General features: G+C 37.5%; 1 protein-coding gene across 5 annotated transcripts in view; it reads left to right on the top strand.

Annotated features, from left to right (window-relative positions):
- The window catches only part of LOC109688742 (filamin-A-interacting protein 1), a 250,520-nt gene that overhangs the window by 63,047 nt on the left and 166,121 nt on the right, over positions 1–21,352 (top strand). Inside the window, exon 1 of one of the 5 annotated variants that reach the window (XM_074079412.1) lies at positions 2,469–2,924. The exons of 3 other annotated variants lie outside the window; for them this stretch is intronic. The gene's annotated coding sequence lies outside the window, so the exon portion shown is untranslated. Of the gene's footprint in view, positions 1–2,468; positions 2,925–16,005; positions 19,993–21,352 lie in introns of those variants that run through there. One more of the 5 variants, XM_074079418.1, reaches the window with a different exon arrangement.

Raw genomic sequence — 21,352 nt, 5'->3', positions numbered from 1 at the left:
ATCTAGATAATTTCAGAAGAAATAACTGTATTACTCTTTCAATGGACTTGCCTACTCCCATATAGGCACAGTGGTTACCTGGACTTTGGCTATACTCTTATCTGTTTGATTTTGAATTGGAGACATCAATAGAGGGACTCTTTGTCGGTGTGAATGACACATTCCCAGAATTCTCTTTAGTGGTTTCTACCTGGGGCTGTTGCATGTAGTATGTGTGTGGAGAGTGTGTGCACTGTTCAGAGAATAATATCTCTATCCAGCCTTCTGTAATCTTTGAAAAAGCTTCCTGGTCACTCTGAATTATTCCATAGCCTAGTCATATACTTTCTACCCACGTTAGAACCCGCAGTTAGAGGCTGTGAGTAGGCCACATTTTTAAAACACCCATTAGTGTTCTAGAAAAGACAGTTAACTTCATATGAGAGCTTCTTTATCTTAACAGGAGACTTAAAAAAAAATCAAGGTTGTCTTAGACCCAGAAAGACTGTCTGAACAAATGTAATTTTACATGTGTTTAGTAGAAAATAAATGAAGGGGGAAAGATGCATACTATCAGTGTGATAGCTGGGATGGGAAGAACAGATGTTTCCTGATGGGTGGAGGTGTGGGTGTCAGCTGGCTTTAAAGGTGAAGGTCATTTCTTTAAGAGGGAAGACACATGCATCACACACACATGACATATGACGCTATGTGAAATAGTACGTTTTCCCAGAGAGACATATGATTGTTCAGAACATAGACTATGTATTGTACGTACGAAATTCTTAAAGTTTTAAATCCATATCTTTACGTATCTCCTAGGACCATCTTCAGTGTGCATGTCAAAAAGAAAGTATCTTTATTTTTATTTATTTATTTATTTATTTAAATACCTGATAGGATTTTTCCCAGGAAAGGAAAGGAAGATGAGTCTAACAACTGATAATCAATTAATGCAATGCAGTGTAACAATAGAACAAAGGACAAAACCCACATGATTAAACTCAGGGCCTCTTGCTTGCTAGGCAGGCACTCTACCACTTGGGCCATTCCTCCAGTCCTGTTTTGTGTTTGGTATTTTTTTTTTATTATATTATTGTTGCGCTGGGAGTACATTGTGACACTTGTCAAAGTTCTTACAATGTTTCATAGGTGTATTTACCCCCTCCAGCATTGTCCTTTACCTCCCCATTCCTGCAATAGTTTCAACAGTTCTCATTTTTCCATTTTCATAAATGAGTACATAATATTTTCACCACCCTTTGCTATATCCTCCCTCATTCCACTGGTGCCAACCCTCAGATAGGACATGTTTTACCTTCCTGTTTTTGGAAAAAGGCATTTTTGTTTGTATACAGGGAGTTTCATTATGACATTTCCATATATGTATCATATATATATATATATATATATATATATATATATATATAATAGACCGATTTTTTTTTTTTTTGAGGCAGGATCTCACTCTATAACTCAGGCTGGCCTCAGCCTTCTAAGTGCTAGAATTACAAGGCCGGTTTAAAAAAATAGTATTTTCAAATTGAAAAATGGATCTCAGGAAGGCTGTCAACATTTATAGTAATATTGGTGAGATTTTTGTCAGGGTGATAGTCTACTTTGTTAGCCAATAATATTCTCTTTCTCCCTGTCTCTTTCTTTCTCTGCCTGCGACTCAAAGAACCTCTCACAGTCCCCCTTACTATTAATTTCAACATATGAAATTGGTAAAATGGTCCCAAGAATTAGTTACACATTTTTTTCATGATTTTTAGTCTTGGTAGTTTCATACTGTTGTATGATTTAGAATGAAGCAAAAAAAAAAAAAAAAAGAAAACCCAAAAAACCTTGATATAGTCTTCAGGTTTAAGCTGAGGGTAGAAGTGATCCTTTTTTGGTTTTGGAGACTGGAGGGTTAAGGACGAGTTAAGCTTGTCAACCACCAGAGGTGTCTTAAGTCCTGGTTTTCTTGGAATGTTTGCCAGGTGTTACCTTGAATGAATTACCTGAGTGAGAATATTTTTTCCTTCCTAACCGTATAGACATTTCTTTATGGTAAACTGATTTTGGTAACATTCAGGCATATAGCTTTTATGAACGAATAAGTGATCAAGCTATTAGTATAACACACCAAACAGTACTTGGAAATGATCTCCTACTTTGAATTTTCCCAACAGTGGTAGTGCACTTTTAAAAGCATTAGGAAAAAATTTCAGACTCCTTATCTGAGAGAGCTTAATTGAGAAACATATTGCATTGGTAAATTGCTCTGCCCAAGACAACTGCCGGCTCTGTTTCTTTTCAGATTTTAAAACCTAAGTCCCACATCACGGTCTGCAGTGAAGAGCTTCAAACAGTAATTACCTCGGTGAAATGAGCAGAGGTCCTTAAAAGGGTCTGCCGGTTTCCCCCGCAGTCTTTTCCAGGGTGAGCAGTGCTCGGTGCACTGATAACCCAGCTGCCTAGGAACTGAGTAAAGCCGGCTCCAAACTTCTCAGCTGTTGACAGGCTTGACTTGCTGAGAACACTGGTTAAATATAGCACACGCGAGCTCAGCTCCCAACAAAGTCATTGCTCTGACCGTGTTGTGAAGGGAGCCGGAGAGGAGAAACCTAATCTTAGAACCCAACAACACCTAGCAACAGTCGAAAAAACTTTTAAACAAAAGTCTGGGTGGGAGATAGACAACTTCCAATTCCTGCTGGTCGGGATTTTGGGGAGAAGAAGCTGCTTTTCCCTTCTCTGTGCTGCTTCCTGCATGACTTCAGCTATTGGCCAGTCCTAGGAAAGAAAGTGGGAAAAGCTCTTTGCTCTGTATTCTTTTGGGCAGGATAGTTTTCCAGGACTCCAGTCTGTCTTGGGCTGTGGGACAAGCCACTAGGTTCTTCAAAGGATAAACCGTCTTCATAAAGGACATACCCTTGGTTAAACAAGCTGTTTATCAGGTAAGATCAAAATAAATAGCTACTTACTGTCTTAAGAATTTTTTCTTTTCACAAGGAGAGTTCTCTCTGATTCTGTTCTGTTTCCTTTGAGACTTCCTGCTCTACTATGTGATAAGACATTTAGGAATTATTATAATATTGTAAATTATTTTTAAAAAAAGCAGAAACTGCATCTGTTTCTCAGAATTGCACCAATTCTTTTTTAAATGAAGAATTTTTTGATGTCTTACTAGCTGTCAAAATAGTTTTGCCAAGTTATTAGTCTTCAGCAGGTAACAGAGATATGACAAGGAACAGTTTCACAATCAGGACGGCCGAGCGATGGAAGGAACATTTCCCCCAGAAGTAAAATAGCTTTCATTTATTGAAAGTAGCTGAGCAGCTTGTGTGGTAAATGTGAGGAAAGTCCCGCGTGGTTTTTGTATTGGTGTGCTTTTTGACTTGCTGCTTTGCTGGGCTCCTTTTGCCTGATTCTCTGATTACATAGGTCCACCTTGTACTAGTTCTGACCTCATTACACTGCAGTCACCCCAAATGTTTCTGACTTGTTCAAAATGTGCGTGGTGTTGAATCACTACTCTTGCAGTTGTTGGATATAGCTATTCCAGTGAATGCTGTATATATTTTAAATAAAATGAGCAATTGCTTTCATATAGATTTAATAGAGCTCATGTTTAAAAACTTAAACCGAATTTATTAGAAAAAACCCTTTCTTAAGTTGCATGGATGTATGTACAAGTTTGTTTACAGTACTGTGAAGGAAGTACTTATTTCCTATGATGGTTTATCAACCCCCTTCCATGAATTGCATGTTATTTTATCAGATTTGCTTAGAGTGAACAATTTCAAATTACATATGACAGGTTATGGCTATATATTGGTGCTGTGGTTAATATTGGTACCTGGTGGTCTATAGTTGGGCTGAATTTGCATAAGAGGATTATTCCTTTAAGTGAACATGTCAATTTGGGTGAATGTTCTAATCTATGGATAATGTCAAAGAAGGTATCAAAGCATATTTTGATAGAAATGATTTGAGTCTGTTTTGTCAACATGAAGAATGTATCCATGATCAGTTTTGAACACACTGTTTATTGACAAATGAGAATATATAAGCCCTGCTGGGGATGTAGCTCAGTGGTAGAGCGCCTGCCCGGTATACACGAGGCCTTGGGTTCGGTCCCACCACAGGAAACCTAAAACAACAAACAAACTCCTTGGTAAATGCTCCTATTTAAGAAAAACAAAGTTTATGTAGCATGTATTCAGGAAAATGAAATAGTACACACATTTGGGTATATATTATGTTTTGTAATTCTGATGACTTGATTAGTTTACAAGTAAGGATATCTAATCATATGTAATGAATATGTACAAATTATAGTGCATATGCACTCTGATAACCCTGAAATTGGAGAAGAAACTTTTGGTGTTTTATTAGAGATAAAATATCTTTGCTTTGAAAGAGTTTTGAAAAGTCAAAACTAAATGCTTTACATTTTTCTTCTTTTTATCCTACGAAGGGTCACATTGTTGGCTTACAAATGCATGCACAAAGCCAAAAAATACCATTAGGTTTAGGCATGTAATTTCCTCTGGAGTCAGTGGGACAGTTTCTAGATAACTGAGCAGTGTTTGGCTCTGAGTGAAAGCCATGTTTGCCGATGAAGTGGATTTTTGAGTATCATTAATTGTCTTCATGGCTATAAGTTTACTCTTGAGAATCAAGAAGAGATCAGGTTAAACCAAGTGGTTTCCTCCACTATATAAACTTCAGTCAAGCTCTTCATGAATATGTGATCTGGTCTCCTAATCAGTCAAGTTCACATTTTTTGTGTCATTTTGGAACCTTTCCTTTTCCATTCACCATAAGAGTTGCTAGATTCTATTGCTTTCTCTCTTCATCCTTCTTCTGGATTGAAATATTACTGGTTCCCTTCTATCCTTCATTGCCATCCAAATCATCTTGCCTATGATCACAAGACTAATTTTTCTAAAGCATTGTTGTGTGGGTCTATCTACTCTTCAGTTATCTACTGGGACTCTTAGTTGCTGCCAAACACCTAGGCTGGGTATTTTGAAAACCTTGCATCATCTGGCACCTATTTAGCTTTTCCAGTCTCACTCCCCCTACTCAGCAACAAAGTCTCTTGTCTTTAGGTATTTCAGATCATGTACTGGTCTCCAAACACATATCCAGTGAACATTTCACTGCTTCTTCTTGGCTCGTGTTATTCTCCCTGCCTGGAACACATTTGTTCTCTGTTCCTGTAGTGACCTTGTCTACTCTTTAAGACCCAGATTAATGTCTTCCATCTTAACAATGGTTTTTCTGGTCCATACATTTTGGAAGTGACTCCTTAGTTTAGATAGTTTGGTGCTCTGTTAGAGTTAGAATACTTCAGAATAGGCTTTGTTTCATTAAATCTGGGACAATTTTATGAAGTATGTACAGGCATTATCCTAAATATCACTTGGCTTTGGAGATTCTCAGCTCTACGCATATTATGGATATTCTATTAACTTTTGTGGTTTTAGATTTCTGATAATGAGTATATGCGAAAGTAGAGGTGAGAATAAAATCAAGACAATCAACTAGAAGTATGGCTGTGGCATTTTGCCTCCAAAATTTCTTAAGCAAAATCTTTGTAGTTTTATCATGCAGAGACAAGCAATTTTAAGTATGCTTATGAACCTAATTGTGGAGATGATGCTGTATCTCTCAAAAATGAAATAAAGGTATATATCTTCGGTATGTGCACCTAGATTTCTAATCCTCTAAATACTATAGCTTTTATCATCTTTTGGTGCCAGATTTTTATAGTTATCTTTTATAGTCATTTGAATCATGATTCCTTTTATTGTTGGTCATAGATTGGAATCCAGTCTTGAACATGAAAACATTTAAGTATGTTATGGTCCTTTTACTGTTTTTGTCTCCTCCCCCAGTGGATATTTAAAAAAAGAATGTTTTAGTACTGTCTTTAATTGCTCATGAAACCTGTAGCCTTGCTTTGTGAGATCAAGCATGAATCAAGCCTTTGAGCAATTTATTTTGTATCCCCAAAAGAAAAACATTCTCCTTATAGTCTAAAATGATCAAAGAGGTTAAACCCACTCTTCTAAATGGGTTTTCATCAAGAATCATTATGGATTTTTCCAGTGGAATTTGTGAAATATTTAATGTATTGATTAAGTAATTATTTCCCTGTGGTTACAGTTTTTACTTATTCTTTAGAAGTTAAACTTTGTGGCTTACACATTCTAGTTGAGTTTTTATCTTTTTAGGCAGACAAGAATTTCTTCAGAAAATAGGTGCCTTAGATTTAGTATACTACGGAGCTTGTTTAATACACATTTTCAGTCTTTTATCAAATCTTCATGGTCTTTAAACTTGTAGAGTTTGGAACGGCAGCAGCACAGGTGAGGTTGAGATAGATTTCAATGGAAAGATTACAGAGAAAAAAAAGATTGGTAACCACTTAGAAAAACGACATCACAATGTGCAAGAGAAGTCTGTTTATACGTTATTGTTACTGTGGATAGGCTAGTAAAAATACATTTTGTTCCCTTAAATCTGACTTGAAGATCTACCAACAAGAGGAGTCAGGAAAGGCAAGGAGCATAGGCAAGCAGGACAGGCTAGATTTAGATTTCAGCTCACCGTTACCTCAGAAAATGCCTTAGTTTCTTCATCTGTAAAATGATACCAATGCTATCTTCTCATAGGGTTGTTTTAAGAATTACATGACTTAATGAAATAAACGATCATCTGGTAGATTTTCAAAGACTAAAAAATTTTTGACTAAAATTTAGCCTAAAAATCCATTATTACTTTATCACCACAATTTAATTATCACCACATTTTAATGCTTGTTGCACATAAAATACTTGGATGCCAATAGTTTGTGAACTCAAGTTCATAGATCATAGGAAAGGCTGAATAATGGATTGTTTAAATTTGGAATCTGGTTTGGGACATGCTTTGGTACTGGGTACTCTAAGCAGACACAGTTTGAATGGCAGCCAATAATTTTAGTATGGAATTTATGTTTCAAGCCCTCCTTATCACTTAGCAGCCTGTTGTCTTATAGAAGCATTACCAAAAAGGATAAGAAATCACCCACAGAATAGACTGTTCTACGGTTTCTATATTTGTATTGGAGATAAAGTGTGTTTATATGTAGTACTTGAGTGTTTCTTCTATAGCCAATTATACTGGGTAAGGTATAGCAATGGAGACTTCCATGGAGGGATATGTTATTAAATTTACCATTCTGCATTTCTTTCCTTAGATTATTTGTTTTGTTTTACTAACCTAGTAACAGATAAAAATGAAAAGGCCCAAAATGGTCATGTCATGCTAACTTCTACCTTACCAAACAGAAATGAATTCTTGCTATTCATTGCCCTTAATCCTGTTCATCAAAACATGACAAGAAAAGTATGTGTATATACTGGGATGCTTAAATATTCTTCACACTGTATTTAACAAAAATATATAAAACACCTTTTTAAGTGGGGGAGTTTTGCAGTAGTGTCAGTGGCAATAAACCTTATGCAGGATAACTATGGATTGAAACTGTCAATTTTCCTTTATTTTTTTTCCTAGTTGAAAGAAAAAGTCTCTAAAAATGTTAAGCCAAACTGACTTCTGGAATTGTCATTCTTTAGTGAAAACCTTACTGTGGAGAGAAAGGAAGGATGGAAGAAAGGAAGGAAGGAAGAAAAAAGGAAGGAAGGATGAAAGGAAAGAAAAAAAGTCAAAAGTAAAGAAGGAATGAACATTTCCTGGCTTTGCAGAGTTCATAATATTATTGAGGTTCTAGGACAAAAATATAGGAGCCTCAGGAAAATACATTGAATCATATTCTTCTTTTTCCTTAAATGGTTAGTCCTACTCTTTCACTGATGAAAGAAAGGAAAGATTGCAGGCAGAATGCAGCTTTCCTTGTGGTCGTAGCAGAGGCAGTTAAGTTCAAAGGGCAGGCAGACTGTTGTGGCAGAATTTAGAAGGAAAGTTAAACATGAATTGAGCATGTTTAGCTGGCTGTTAACCAGTCGATTGCAGAACTTGAGGAACACTGGGCAGAGAAATGAAGTGACATGATGCTCACCAGCACCCTATGCTTCTCTGTCCCTGAACCTTTTGTTTAAGCCCCGGCCACACTGAGAAGTCAAAAGGAAGTGTGTGTTGCTTTTCCTTTTTTGGGAAATGGTGTCAACGTGCATAATATTGGGTGATTTATGTGTTTCTGAGGCTTGTGAAAGACAAACTGAAAAGAATTTTTAAAGTGAATGTAGAATTTGTCTCAAGTGATCTGACTTTAATTGAACGCTTCAGGTTCAAGAAATTTTTTGTTTTAGTGTCTTACTTAAATGCTGTTACTACCTCCTTCACTAAAACATAGATGAAAATGACAATTATTGCTTCACTGGCCAAGGATCTTATATGTCAGCACTTGAAAATACTCTTTTTTTTTCTTGCTTTTGTCATCATTGTAACTGCAATCCTCCCAAGTGAAATAAGTGTCTGCAGCTTATCTTTGTAAGGAAAAGGTGGAAGAAAGCCATGAAATGGACATATCAGAGTTGACCAAATATATTCTTAAAAAATGATTTTCTAAAGATTTAAAGTCAGAAGATGATTTGATTGAAAACAGTAGACTGCTGACGTCACCAAGACAATCAAGTTACTGCCAGTTTGTATTGTTTATCTGAAAGATCTTTGCAAAAATAAAGTTCCCCCAAACAAGCCCATGAGTCAAAGGCGACACAGTAATAGGGATAAATGGACTTTCTTTTCCTTTAATATGCTTATGTCTCGAGTAACTCATTTTAGTGTTTTCTTCTTTGACTGAGGTACCACAGCACAACAGGAAAGGAAGAGGCATTGCTGAGTTCATAATGCTATTTCAGTGTGGCAGCCTAAGTACATGAGGAAATGACACCCTGGGCCTGTATTTGGAGTCTTGCAGTTACTGTGACGACAACACACACCAAAGGAAAACAAAGATGGTGTGCTCACCAGGGTGAGCCAGGAAGAGTTTTTTCAGTTCAGATTTTTCCTAATTATTCTATAAGTCTTGAAATGTGACACTGGAGGTATGCAAGGCTCTTTGTGTTTCATTAACTGTTCAGTAAGTGACACATGCTTGAAGAGCAGCCTGGTATTTGGATCAGGGTGTGGCCTTACATATAACCTTAACTTTCACATGCAGACTGTTAAGATATCATCTTCTGGTTTGGACACCACCAAACCAACTGCTTTGGTCACAGCCTGTTGCTTGTTCTGCTCCCTAAGTAAGCCAGCTGCATCTGTAGAGTTTATTCCTCAGGGGCCCCTCAACTTCAGGTAGGACATCCTTCCACCTACATTCTGCTCATTCCATATCATTGCCCAGCATCCCAGGTGTTCCTACTAATGATTGCAATAGCTAAGCCCAAGTCTTATATAATGATATAATATAATAATTATAATAGTAGCTATTATGTATTACTACATTTTATATAACTACATGTAATATATTTAGTATGTAAATATATTTATACTAATATATAAATATATTTAGTATGTGTAAATGATGATAATAGCCAACATATACTCAAGATTGCTATGTACATTGTGCCAAGCATCTTACATGAATGATTTAATTTATTTCTCATAACAACTCTATCAGGCATTATTATTACTAATAATAATAACCCAGAGCCTCCTACATGCTGGGCAACCTTTCTACCATTGTGTTAGACCTTCAGCCTTACAAAGTAGTATTTTTAACTTCTATTTTATAAATTAGAAAAATGAGGTTTATAGATATTAAGTAAATTGTCCACAGGTAGATTTAAAATTCAAACTAAGGTACTTTGACCTTATTTAGCCCTTATTTTCAGCCATTTTTTGTAACACAGGCAGTTGTGCAAGGAACAGCTCCAACCTAGCTGATGATACTTTAATGAAAAGTGTAGAATGCAGCAGTGCAAGGGGTCAGCTGCCTCTGTAGTTGTAAAGCATTCACCAAAGGCAAAGAATAAAATGACTTAGGGTACAAAAGTTAACAGGGGCTGTTTTTCTGGGATCTCAAAGTGGAGACAGAAGCTTCAGTGGCCAATGGAGTGGACAGCTCAGGAAGAACAAGGCCTGGGACACTGGAATACAGGAGCAAGCCTTGCAGTTATTGATGAGCAGTGCGGTTCTTGGTTTCTGCATGCTAAGTTGATGCCCTAGACAAGGATGCCAAGGAACTTTTGATTTTATGATCTATTAGGCTACTGTTGTGGCCATAACGTATGATATCTTTGAGGTTTCAGTCTGTTATTGCTCCTATCTACAGTTCAGAAACCCTCCCCGCCACATTGTAACATTTGAAATGGTCTGCAGATTAAAACCTTCAGTTTGAGAAGTGGGTTCAAGAGGAGTTCTACAACTGTTAGTAGCAATATTCCTTCAAGAAATATTGGTGTATTTGTGTGAGTGTGTGTTGGATGGTGGAGGCAGTGAGGAAAAGCATAGTAGGTCTGTTCCACAAAAGGCTTATTGTTTTATAATGACTTTGTTTAGATGAGGAGTTGTCAATCTGGTAGCAAGTTGTTCCATCAAATACAATGAAAGAAAAAAACAATAAATGAGCAAAAACCAAAGACAAAATACAGTAGATACTTAGAAATGACTTTTGCTAAAAGCACCACCTCTTCACTTGGCCTGCAAATGTCCAGTGGGTAACTAAAAACAGGATAAAATCTCAGCCTGTCTGCTTCTACTTTTCATCTATCTTCTTTGCCGTGAGCTGTTCTCTCCCACAGTCACATTGGATTCTGGGAACTCAAGGGCTGGTGAATAAACCTCTTAGGAAGAGTTGAAACTACCCCCCCAGCAGCAATGAATTTATTATCATGACAAGGCCTGACCAACCCAGAGATAATGACCAACCTGATTGCATCTTTGACTGGGACTGCTTAATTGTGTATACCTCTCACCCCCTACTCCAATTCTTCCTGTGTTTAAGCCTAACGCGAATGTCAGCACCCTAAAGATGGGCTGAAATGCTTACTTCCCCTTTTCTTATGATGGTGCCACATTAATAAATCTCTGCCCTTCACCACCACTCAGTCTCTTTAATTGGCATACTGGGGTGAGTGGCAGGACCTGGCATTTTGGAATTCCTGGGAATCAGGGCCTCTGACCTAGGATGCCAGGTACAAAAACAAAGCAAAACAAATACATTGGGATAGTTTAAGGGAAATTATCTGACATTTTTCAGCTAATGGTTTGCTACTGTGGAGCAAGGTCAAAATATTTTACTGGATCTGTTATGTCATTTTTATCATTTTAAACTAAGAGTTGCCTTCATGATGCTAAGTGTCTGATTATTTGGAGCTGGAAGTTTTTAGTTTCTATTTGCATGTCTGGCATCTAACTTCCAGACTGTCTAAAGTGAAAGGAGAGCAGTTCTAATACAATTTTGATGGAGTGGATAGTGCTTTGCTTTTTCTTATGCCAGTGGCTATAAATACTCCGTTTTTCCAGTGTATCAAATAATCCCAAGAAAGTGAATGTTTCATGTGGAATAAACACATATAAGAGAATGAATCTCTACCCTCTGAGAAATTCTATAGGTTGAAAAGTATTGGATGGTTGCAATACCTGACATCCCAGCTATGCAGGAAGCATATAAAGGAGGATCACAGTCTGAGGCCAGGCTTGAGCAAAATGTGTGAGAGATCCTATCTGAAAAATAACTAAAGAAAGGACTGGGGATGTGGCTCAAGTGGTCGAGTGCTTGCCTATCAAGTATGAGGCTCTGAGTTCAAACCACAGGACTGCCAAAAAAAGGCATAAGGAGAGTGTCTTGTCAAGACTATACTAGCACACACTTCCCACCTTGCATCCTCATACATTCATTATCAGTCAATGCACAGGAGTTGTGCTACTGCTTACTTGACAGTCTAAACATCTTCCTGAAGCAAAGGTACTGTTTACTCTATGGACAAACTTGTTTATTCCAAACCAGTGGAAAAACTTGAAGGCAGACATGGATTACACTTCATCAAGCTCTCTGTTTCATTGTCACGATCTCTCTATTTCCTTGCAATGAAGAACTCAGAGTTCTCCCTTTGTCCTTTCCTGTCTTTATATAAAAAGGTGTAGAAGTGTCAAAGGAGGAAAATCATTAGTGTTCTATCCTTTGAAGACAATGGGCTTGACTGGTTGATTTCTGGAAATACTTCTTTTTTCATTTGATTGTTCTGAATTTCTCTTGGCCACAAAACTAAGTGATAAATTCCACATAAGTCTTTAGATAATGTCTCTTGAATAGAAGATATTAACAATTTATCATGATCATTCAACAGTTATCTGAGACTTCTGTAAGATTTCCTAGTTTTCTTGGTACTTTTGCCCTGGTCTGATTACCAGCAGATGTGGGGTTCCAATATTCACACTCTCAATGATTATACAGTTTGGTCCTGGGATCCATACAAGGATACTGATGAGAATGTAAACCTGTACACTTAGCTCACTTAGGACCACCAGATCATCTAGCATGTGGTTCCTGATGCACTCCATATGCATCTACTGGGGTGCTTTAAAAATGTACATACTTAGGCTCTTGAGAAAGGTCCCAAGCATTGGCCTATTTTGGAAGTTTTCATGTGATTATAAATTGCATCCAGGGTTGAGAATCAGTTATCTAGTACCACCCCAAATGGAAGTCACTAGGCAGAAGCTACAAAGTCCTCTGCAGGTGGAATTGGGTCTGGAACTAAACTCACCCAACATTTGGTAGTGGAGACTTTCTACGTCTTCCAGTAGCTATATATCTGTCTTGAGTGAAATGACCCCCAAGGTCATTGCCTGACTTTGCTTTTAAGGTATTGACTAAGGATCCTTGGCTGCTTCCTGGGTTCATAGTTTTGACTGTGATTTTGTTCTGTGCAAGAGTCATGTAGTTGGTATGAGCAATGATCATAACTTAAGTCTCAGTCTACCATTCTTTCTAGCACGTGATTATAATAAACACTATAGTAACTAATAGTTAATGACTACCTTCTATGTATTAGGAACTAAATACTTCATGAGCAGGTCTCATCTACTCTATATTTTACAGTTAAGGAGGGGAGGGAATTGATCTCCTGCACTCCCCAGCAAGCAGGTGGCATTTCTGGGGTGAGACCAGGCAACTGGACTGCTCAACCTGTGCTCCTAATCTCTTAATCACTTTGCTCTTCTGGAACTCACTCTGAGAATATAAGGTGTTGAGTGGCAGCTGCTCCCCCATTTCAGATCAGAAGTCCAGTGGCAGTTGGCTTTGTGCCCTTAGTTGCCACTGATGGGGCTTTCTTCCTGATTAGCGATTGGGTCCTTGCTCTCCCCTCTGTTTTCCCAGTGAATGGGCCAGTTGGAGAAGGCCTGTTCTCTTCAAGATTGGTTTAAGTTTGCATCAAAATTCCAATGACATTCATTAAAGAGATTGAAAAATCTACTGTTAAATTTATATGGAAACACAAGAGGTCACGAATAGCCAAGGCAATACTCAGTCAAAACAACAATGCTGGAGGTATCACAATACCCGACTTCAAACTATATTACAAAGCAATAACAATAAAAACAGCATGGTACTGGCACAAAAACAGACACGAAGACAGTGGAACAGAATAGAGGACCCAGATATGAAGCCACACAACTATAACCAACTTGTCTTTGACAAAGACGCTAAAAATATACGATGGAGAAATAGCAGCCTTTTCAACAAAAGCTGCTGGGAAAACTGGTTAGCAATCTGCAAAAAACTGAAACTAGATCCATGTATATCACCCTATACCAAGATTAACTCAAAATGGATCAAGGATCTTAATATCAGACCACAAACTCTAAAGTTGGTACAGGAAAGAGTAGGAAATACTCTGGAATTAATAGGTATAGGCAAGAACTTTCTCAATGGAACCCCCAGCACAGCAACTAAGAGATAGCATAGATAAATGGGACCTCATAAAACGAAAAAGCTTCTGCTCAACAAAAGAAATGGTCTCTAAACTGAAGAGACTACCCACAGAGTGGGAGAAAACATTTTCCAGCTACATATCAGACAAAGTACTGATAACCAGAATATACAGGGAACTTAAAAAACTAAATTCTCCCAAAATTAATGAACCAATAAAGAAATGGGTAAGTGAACTAAACAGAACTTTCTCAAAAGAAGAAATTCAAATGGCCAAAAAACACATGAAAAAATGCTCACCATCTCTAGCAATAAAGGACCTCATCCCTGTTAGAATAGCCGTCATTAGCAAAACCACTAACAACAGGTATTGGCGAGGATGTGGGGAAAAAGGAACTCTCTTACACTGCTGGTGGGAATGTAAACTAGTACAACCACTCTGGAAAAAAATTTGGAGGCTTCTTAAAAATCTAAACATTGATCTACCATATGATCCAGCAATACCACTCTTGGGGATATAAGAATGTGACACAAGTTACTCCAGAGGCACCTGCACACCCATGTTTATTGCAGCACTATTCACAATAGCCAAGTTATGGAAGTAGCCAAGATGCCCCACTACTAACGAATGGATTAAGAAAATGTGGTATTTATACACAATGGAATTTTATGCAGCCATGAAGAACAAAATGTTATCATTCACAAGTAAATGGATGGAATTGGAGAACATCATTCTGAGTGAGCTTAGCCTGGCCCAAAGGACCAAAAATCATATGTTCTCCCTCATATGTGGACATTAGATCAAGGGCAAACACAACAAGGGGATTGGACTTTGATCACATGATAAAGCGAGAGCACACAAGGGAGGTATGAGGATAGGTAAGACACCTAAAAAACTAGATACCATTTGTTGCCCTCAATGCAGAGAAACTAAAGCAGATACTTTAAAGCAACTGAGGCCAATAGGAGAAGGGGACCAGGAACTAGAGAAAAGATTAGTTCAAGAAGAATTAACTTAGAAGGTAACACACATGCACAGGAAAGCAATGAGAGTCAACTCCCTGTATAGCTATCCTTATCTCAACTAGCAAAAACCCTTGGTCCTTCCTATTATTGCTTATACTCTCTCTTCAACAAAATTAGAGATAAGGGTAAAATAGTTTCTGCCTGGTAGCGAGGGGGTAGAGGGGGTGAGGGAATGGAGGTAGGGGGGTAAGGGAGGGGAAGGGAAGAGAAATGACCCAAACATTGTATGCACATATGAATAAAATAAAAATTTAAAAAAAAAGATTGCTTTAAGTTGCTTCGTTTCTCCCAGTAACTTTCTGATGTTCGGTCTTTCTTGGCCAATATAAAACTTTATGCCTTACTTTGGGGCACATGTTCTCTTTACTTTTCCAGAGACATTCTAACCACAAACTGTACTCTCCTGTTTAAATTCGTTACTTTTTCCCTGTGAGTCTGGCGTGGTTTCCCATTTTTCTAATTCCCCTGTGATTCCTCTGTGGGACTTTCTTACCATTCCCTAACTTGTCTCATAATGTCAGTAACAACAGGAAGGGATTAATTAGTTCACTTCTATAGCAGCAGGTGCACTGGAAGCAAACTGGCCTCTTCTGTGAAATTTGCAGGTCAGTGGGTCAATGTTCTAAAGAACTCTAAAAGCTTACATTTCTAGGTAGCATATATGGAACTAATGGTTTTTTTTTTTTGGAAGAGAATTTTTTTTAAATTTTCCACTTCTTTAATTATTTATTATTTAAGATAATTTTAACATATGTCTATGGGAGTAGTCATTTCTTTTTTTTTTGTTATTAATTTATTCACATATGCGTACATTGTTTTGGTCATTTCTTCCCTCTGCCCCCCTCTCCCACCCTCTCCCCCATTTCCCCTTAATTTTTAATGAGTTCTGTAAGTTTGAAATTCTACACAGCAGGCTTTTTCACACCTAGGAGAAAATTTATATGCGTTGCCTGGTTAAATGAACCTTTCTTAGGATAAAATTCACCAGTGACAAACACTGTAGCGTAGATTTTTCTAAGCAATAGAAACCAAACAGAAAAGAGGAGATATAATTATTTTGTAATAAATACCTACATGTAAATTTAAAAAATTAATGTAATAAATAGATTCATTTATGACTTGGGACTGTTTTTAGAATCTTGCACAAAACAAGTGCTTAATAATTGTTAAATTGAATCTATTAAATGTCATGAAACTGAGAAAGTAAATATTACTGACTAGTTTTTATTGATTGAACTGAACCTAATTTTTTCTTGTTCAACATGAGAATAACACCCTGTGACTATGGCTGATTATTTTTCTCGATTCATGTTTTTTCTAAACCATTAATGATCATCTTACTGCTTTTCTGAAAACATGAATTAAAATCGGTAAACACTGAAATGCTCATGTGTCTCACTGAGTAACTAGCATATTGCTAAGTAAGTAAGACCTGGGCTCTGTAGCTCTGATTAGCATGTTTTGGATGTATTTCCATTAACAAGCTAGAACACTTTAAAATACAGTAGCATAAGACACAGCTATTGACATGTCTATTGCAACTATTTGCCCCTCATCTTTTTACTCAAGCTCATGAAAAAGCTACAACCAGGCTCTTATTATAGTTCATTAGTTGGAAATGTTCTCATCCTCAGAAATCTATTTTGGAGTTAGGATTGCTCCACTCCCCTACAAGTGGTAAAGCAACAGCTGCCATTTAATTAATGCTTCTGCTGACAGTTCCAGCTGATGAATGCCATTGAATTCCCTATCAGTGTTCATATTATCTGCACTGCTCCAAGAGGAAATGTTGAGTAGAGTTGCTTAGATTTTTTGCCTTATTTCACCACAGCTTTCTCTCTCACATCACTTCCTCTAAATTTTAATGATGCTGTTATTTACATCACCATTCACATCTTCCAGGGAATAAAGTCCCAGTGGAGCACATGTGTTCCTGGTGATGTATTCTGATGGAACCTCACCAAAATGAGCACGTGAAATGCTGAGCTCAAGCAGAAGAGAGGAGGAGGGTGGGAGTTGGTGTGGGGATAAGTGTGTGTGTGTGTGTGAAACCAGATGAAAGTGACTTGTGGTTTCTCACAAAGTGAAGAATTTTGTTCTTTGAGAGATACATTAGAGAACAAACATAGCTCTTGTTTTTCCACATAGCATTGATGAAAGACTACAATCCTACCATTTGATTTATATCTAGATTATATTGTTATTTTGATTTCTGTTTCCAGACACTTTTGCAGGAGTGGGATTTCCACAGGGCTGTCACTGTTATTATGTGAAAATTTAAGAGGATTTGTATGTACTACATGGAAGCAAGTGATTACAGAGGGAGGTCCATTTTGAAGAATGTGTACCCAGAGCTCAGTCAGACAAGACTCACACATTATATCTAGAAAGAGGCCGGACTGGAGCTGAACTGGGACATGACAGGTAGGGCACAGGATCAAAATGGCATGGTGTAAAATGGCAAAGAGTGGTCCAAAGCAGCAGTTGGCATGTGAGGGTCTGCCATGCAGTTATGGGGTATTTCTGGCAGGCAGGCTGAACAAGGCTGAGTTCTGACACCATTCAGGCAAGCTTATCAGCCGAGGAGAGGTAGAAAGTGTGACTCTGAAGCACAAAAGCAGTGGAGGAGAAATCCTGGAGACTGTGAATTCTAATGCAATGCAAAATTCTAATGCAATTGCAATACAACTTGGAGCCAAATCCAAGTGCTGGGCTAAAGATCCCGAGTTTCTCCTGCTTCTCATTTATTATACATCATTCACTCATTCAGTAATACTTGTTGAGCCTCATATGTGTTAGGCACCAAGCTTGAGACTGGGAAGCAATGCTAATTTGATATTATTTCTACTTTCTAACAGGGGCTACGGGTAAAAACAATGGCAATTTCAATACCATGTGACTAGAGGGTAATGCTGATGTGGGAACACAGAAGTGGGTCCACTCACCTGGTCTGGGGTAGTCAGTGATTTGTCCAGAGAACATATGTGGAATAATGTGATTCTTGTTATAGGAAAGAGGCTAAAAATTAGGTAGGGCCTGACAAACATCACCAAGGGAATGCAGCAGAAGTGAAAGTGATTGAGCAACTCAAATGTCTGATTTGTTGCAACAAGACCACATAGTTCTACAAATGGGGAACTAATAAGTTTCCTTCCTTCACTTACATGATAATTTAATGTTTAAAAATATTGTGAAGAGCATCTATTCTATGCACACACATTCATCATTCTTAAATCTTTAGTGGCCTTAATGAGCCAAGCAAATACACATCTTGTGGACTGGAAAATTCCTGACCCTAGGACCTCTCACACTGCTAGTATTTTTTCAAAACAGTGACCCACTCTCACTGTGCCTGAGAAGGGGTGATGAATGCTTCCTATAAAAGTATTTGCTTTAGGGCTTTTACAAGTTTGTACACTTTGAAAAAATACTTACATATATTCAACACTCTACTTCAAGTGCCTAACTGCTATTGAGGCAATAAACCCGAGTAACAGCCAGGAAATATTTGAAGGACGAGTTTGGAGTGCGGCCTTCCCACATATTAAAGTGAATCTGGAAACACACAAATTAAAACACTTTAGTAATGGTATCAACATTCACATTAGATGAGAATACCAAGGGAAAATAGTAGAAAGTCTGAAAAATATACACCTATATGTAAGAATTTAAGGTTTAGGAAGTATAAGCATTTCAAATCTGTAGTAAAACTGTTAATTATTTAATCAGTAGGTAAAGTAACTGGGAAAATGTGAAAATTAATTTCTATGTCACACCAAAATGTGTGGTGGACCAGAAATTCAAGTGTAAAGAAAGAAAATAAAATAGTCATACATATGTCTATATATTACATATATAATATATTCTATTTATATCTATGTATCTGTATGTGTGTATATGTGGGGGGAGGATTTTTAAAAAGTGAAGTAAACAAAAAGTCTAAATATTTAACTCTATAAAAACTGAAGAAAACTTTTACACAGAAAAAAAACCCAATAAAAATCCAGCAGCCTTCATGAACAAAGTTAAAATCAAACAGTAATTTGTGAAGAAACAGTGAAGAACAAATATCCTTAATATTAAGAGCTCTTTTAAATACATAAAGGAAATAACACAACAGTAGGAAAATAGAAAAATGACAAATAACTTGCAACAAACCTACTGGTAATAAAAAATTCATATTGAAAGAGAATAGTATTATTTCAAACAAAGGACTAAGAAAATTTCAGCACCCAGCATGGTGAGGGTGAGAGGAAATGGATACCACATATTGCTGGTGGGAAATTTCAACTGGGACGAGCTTCCTGAAAAGCAACAATATGTGGCAAAATTCTTATAATTAGAAGAAAAATAAGTGCACTTTCATTCTGAAAAACAGAAGTTCAAACACATGTGATGCTTTTAAGAGTACATTGTTCTCTTTTCCTCCTATTGTTCTCAAATCTTGCCTATTGACTTTGAAAAATTTGGCAGACCTAGAGACGCTGACTTAAAAAAAAAAATAGCTAACACAGTTCTTCCTCAGTTGTTTGGTAGGACTTCCTAGGAGGGAGCTTCCTCGACTAGAGCTGAAATGAGGCGGCATTTCTTGTTGGCATCTCATTTCCTGAGTAATTTGATTATCAAAACACAGACTGATAGCCCAAAGGGATACATTTATGAGTAGGTCATAAGATTGAGGGACTAACATAAGAAACTCCATGTGTTGATCCTTACTTACCATAAAATTGCTCAGGCACATGAGGGTTAAACAGATCCAGGAAAGGGGAGGTAAGTTTCAAGTTTTGAGCAATCTTCTTAGTTCATGAATTACTCTGGAAAATTTTGTTTCCCCTAACATTTGTAAATACAGATAAATCCTTTTTATGATGGATGAACTCAGAAAGTTTAATTTTCTCAAAGTCCTGTAGCTTATAATTCTGATAGATGAATTCACAGGCAAGCCTTAGCATTGTACTGCATATCTTCCATAATCTAGAATGCCACCTGTCTTGTGTTATTTCCCAAGATGCCTGTTGTAGAAGAGCTCACAATTTCTCTTCATGGTGCCTCTGGCACCAGCAGGTTCCATCCATCCTGCCTGTTATTCCAGGGGATAGAGAGAGGTAAGTGCTAACCTAACTGGTGCTTTTGGAGTAGGGTGTGGGATGTATGTGTCCCGTAAGGGGTCCTGTGAGGGAGATCTATGATTCCGAGCTGCTCCATGAACCATTAGGAAGGAGTGATGTGAATGAAATCTTCCTCAAGACTTGTGTCCTCACATTCTTCTGGGGAAGCACTGTTTCAGAAGCCTCTCCTGCAAGGTTACTCAGAATAAAGCTAGGCACTAAGTATTTGAAGACAGCAGGTCATTTAGATCATTTTTTGCTGTTTGGCCCTTCAGAGAATGTGCTGAGATGAGTAGTGATGTTTTCTCATGTTGATTGTTATTTCATGTGTGTTTTTCATATATTGGGTGCAAACCAATGAGATCTTTTTACTTCTCTCACATCCACAGGTGAAGAGGCATGAGCCCAGAGTCAAAATATTTTGTTAATTACAATGTAAGACTGAATAATGACAATTACTGTGCTTTATTTCCAACTTGCTTGACCAAGTACAGTACTTTTGGTCTTGATCAAAGTTTTACTTTCTGCAGTTTTAGATACTTGAGGTCAACTGTGATCTGAAAATATTAATATGAAATTTTGTGCCATTCTGAGTAATGTGATAAAAATCTTGTGCTGTCCAGCCCAGTCTGCCTGGGATGTGAATCATCCCTTTGTCCAGGCTGTACATGCTTCCTGTCTATTAGTCTCTAAATAGCTGTCCTGGTTATCAGATGAAATTTTTGGGTGTCCTTGTGTTTAGGTAAACCTGATTTTACTTAATAATGGCCCCAAGGTGCAAGAGTAGTGATTCTGGCAATTTTTGGATTTGTCAAAAAGAAACCATAAAGTGTTTCCTTTAAATGAAAAGGTGACGAGAGAGAGAGAGAAAGAGAGAGAGAGAGAGAGAGAGAGATGGGGGAGGGAAATGTGTGAGAGCAAGTTCATATAACTTTTATTACATTATAATGTTATAGTTCTATTTTATTATTGTTAATCTCTTATTGTGCCTAATTTTTAAATTAAATTTTATTGTATATATGTACAGGAAAAATTAGTATATATAGGGCTTGATACTATCAGAAGTTTTGAGCATCTAATACAAATGTTGGGTGTGCATTTTCTTTCTTTTATTTTGCAGTAATGGGGTTTGAACTCAGGGCCTGCTTGCTACACTGGCACTGTGCCACTTAAGCTACTCCACCAGCCCTTTAAAACAGGCAATGAACCCATCTCCTCCTTGGATAAGGGGCTGCGTTCAATGAGCTCATCACACTGTCCCTTTCTCTTAACAGCTCATCCAATAATATTCTCATGCCCTTGTTTCCTCTTGTCCCTTGTAGCCTCCCTTACTAATCACACTGTGACCTGTTCCCTC

This window comes from Castor canadensis, chromosome 1 (assembly GCF_047511655.1).
Source record: "Castor canadensis chromosome 1, mCasCan1.hap1v2, whole genome shotgun sequence".
Lineage (NCBI taxonomy): Eukaryota > Metazoa > Chordata > Mammalia > Rodentia > Castoridae > Castor > Castor canadensis.
This window is presented reverse-complemented; position numbering and strand designations above follow the sequence as displayed.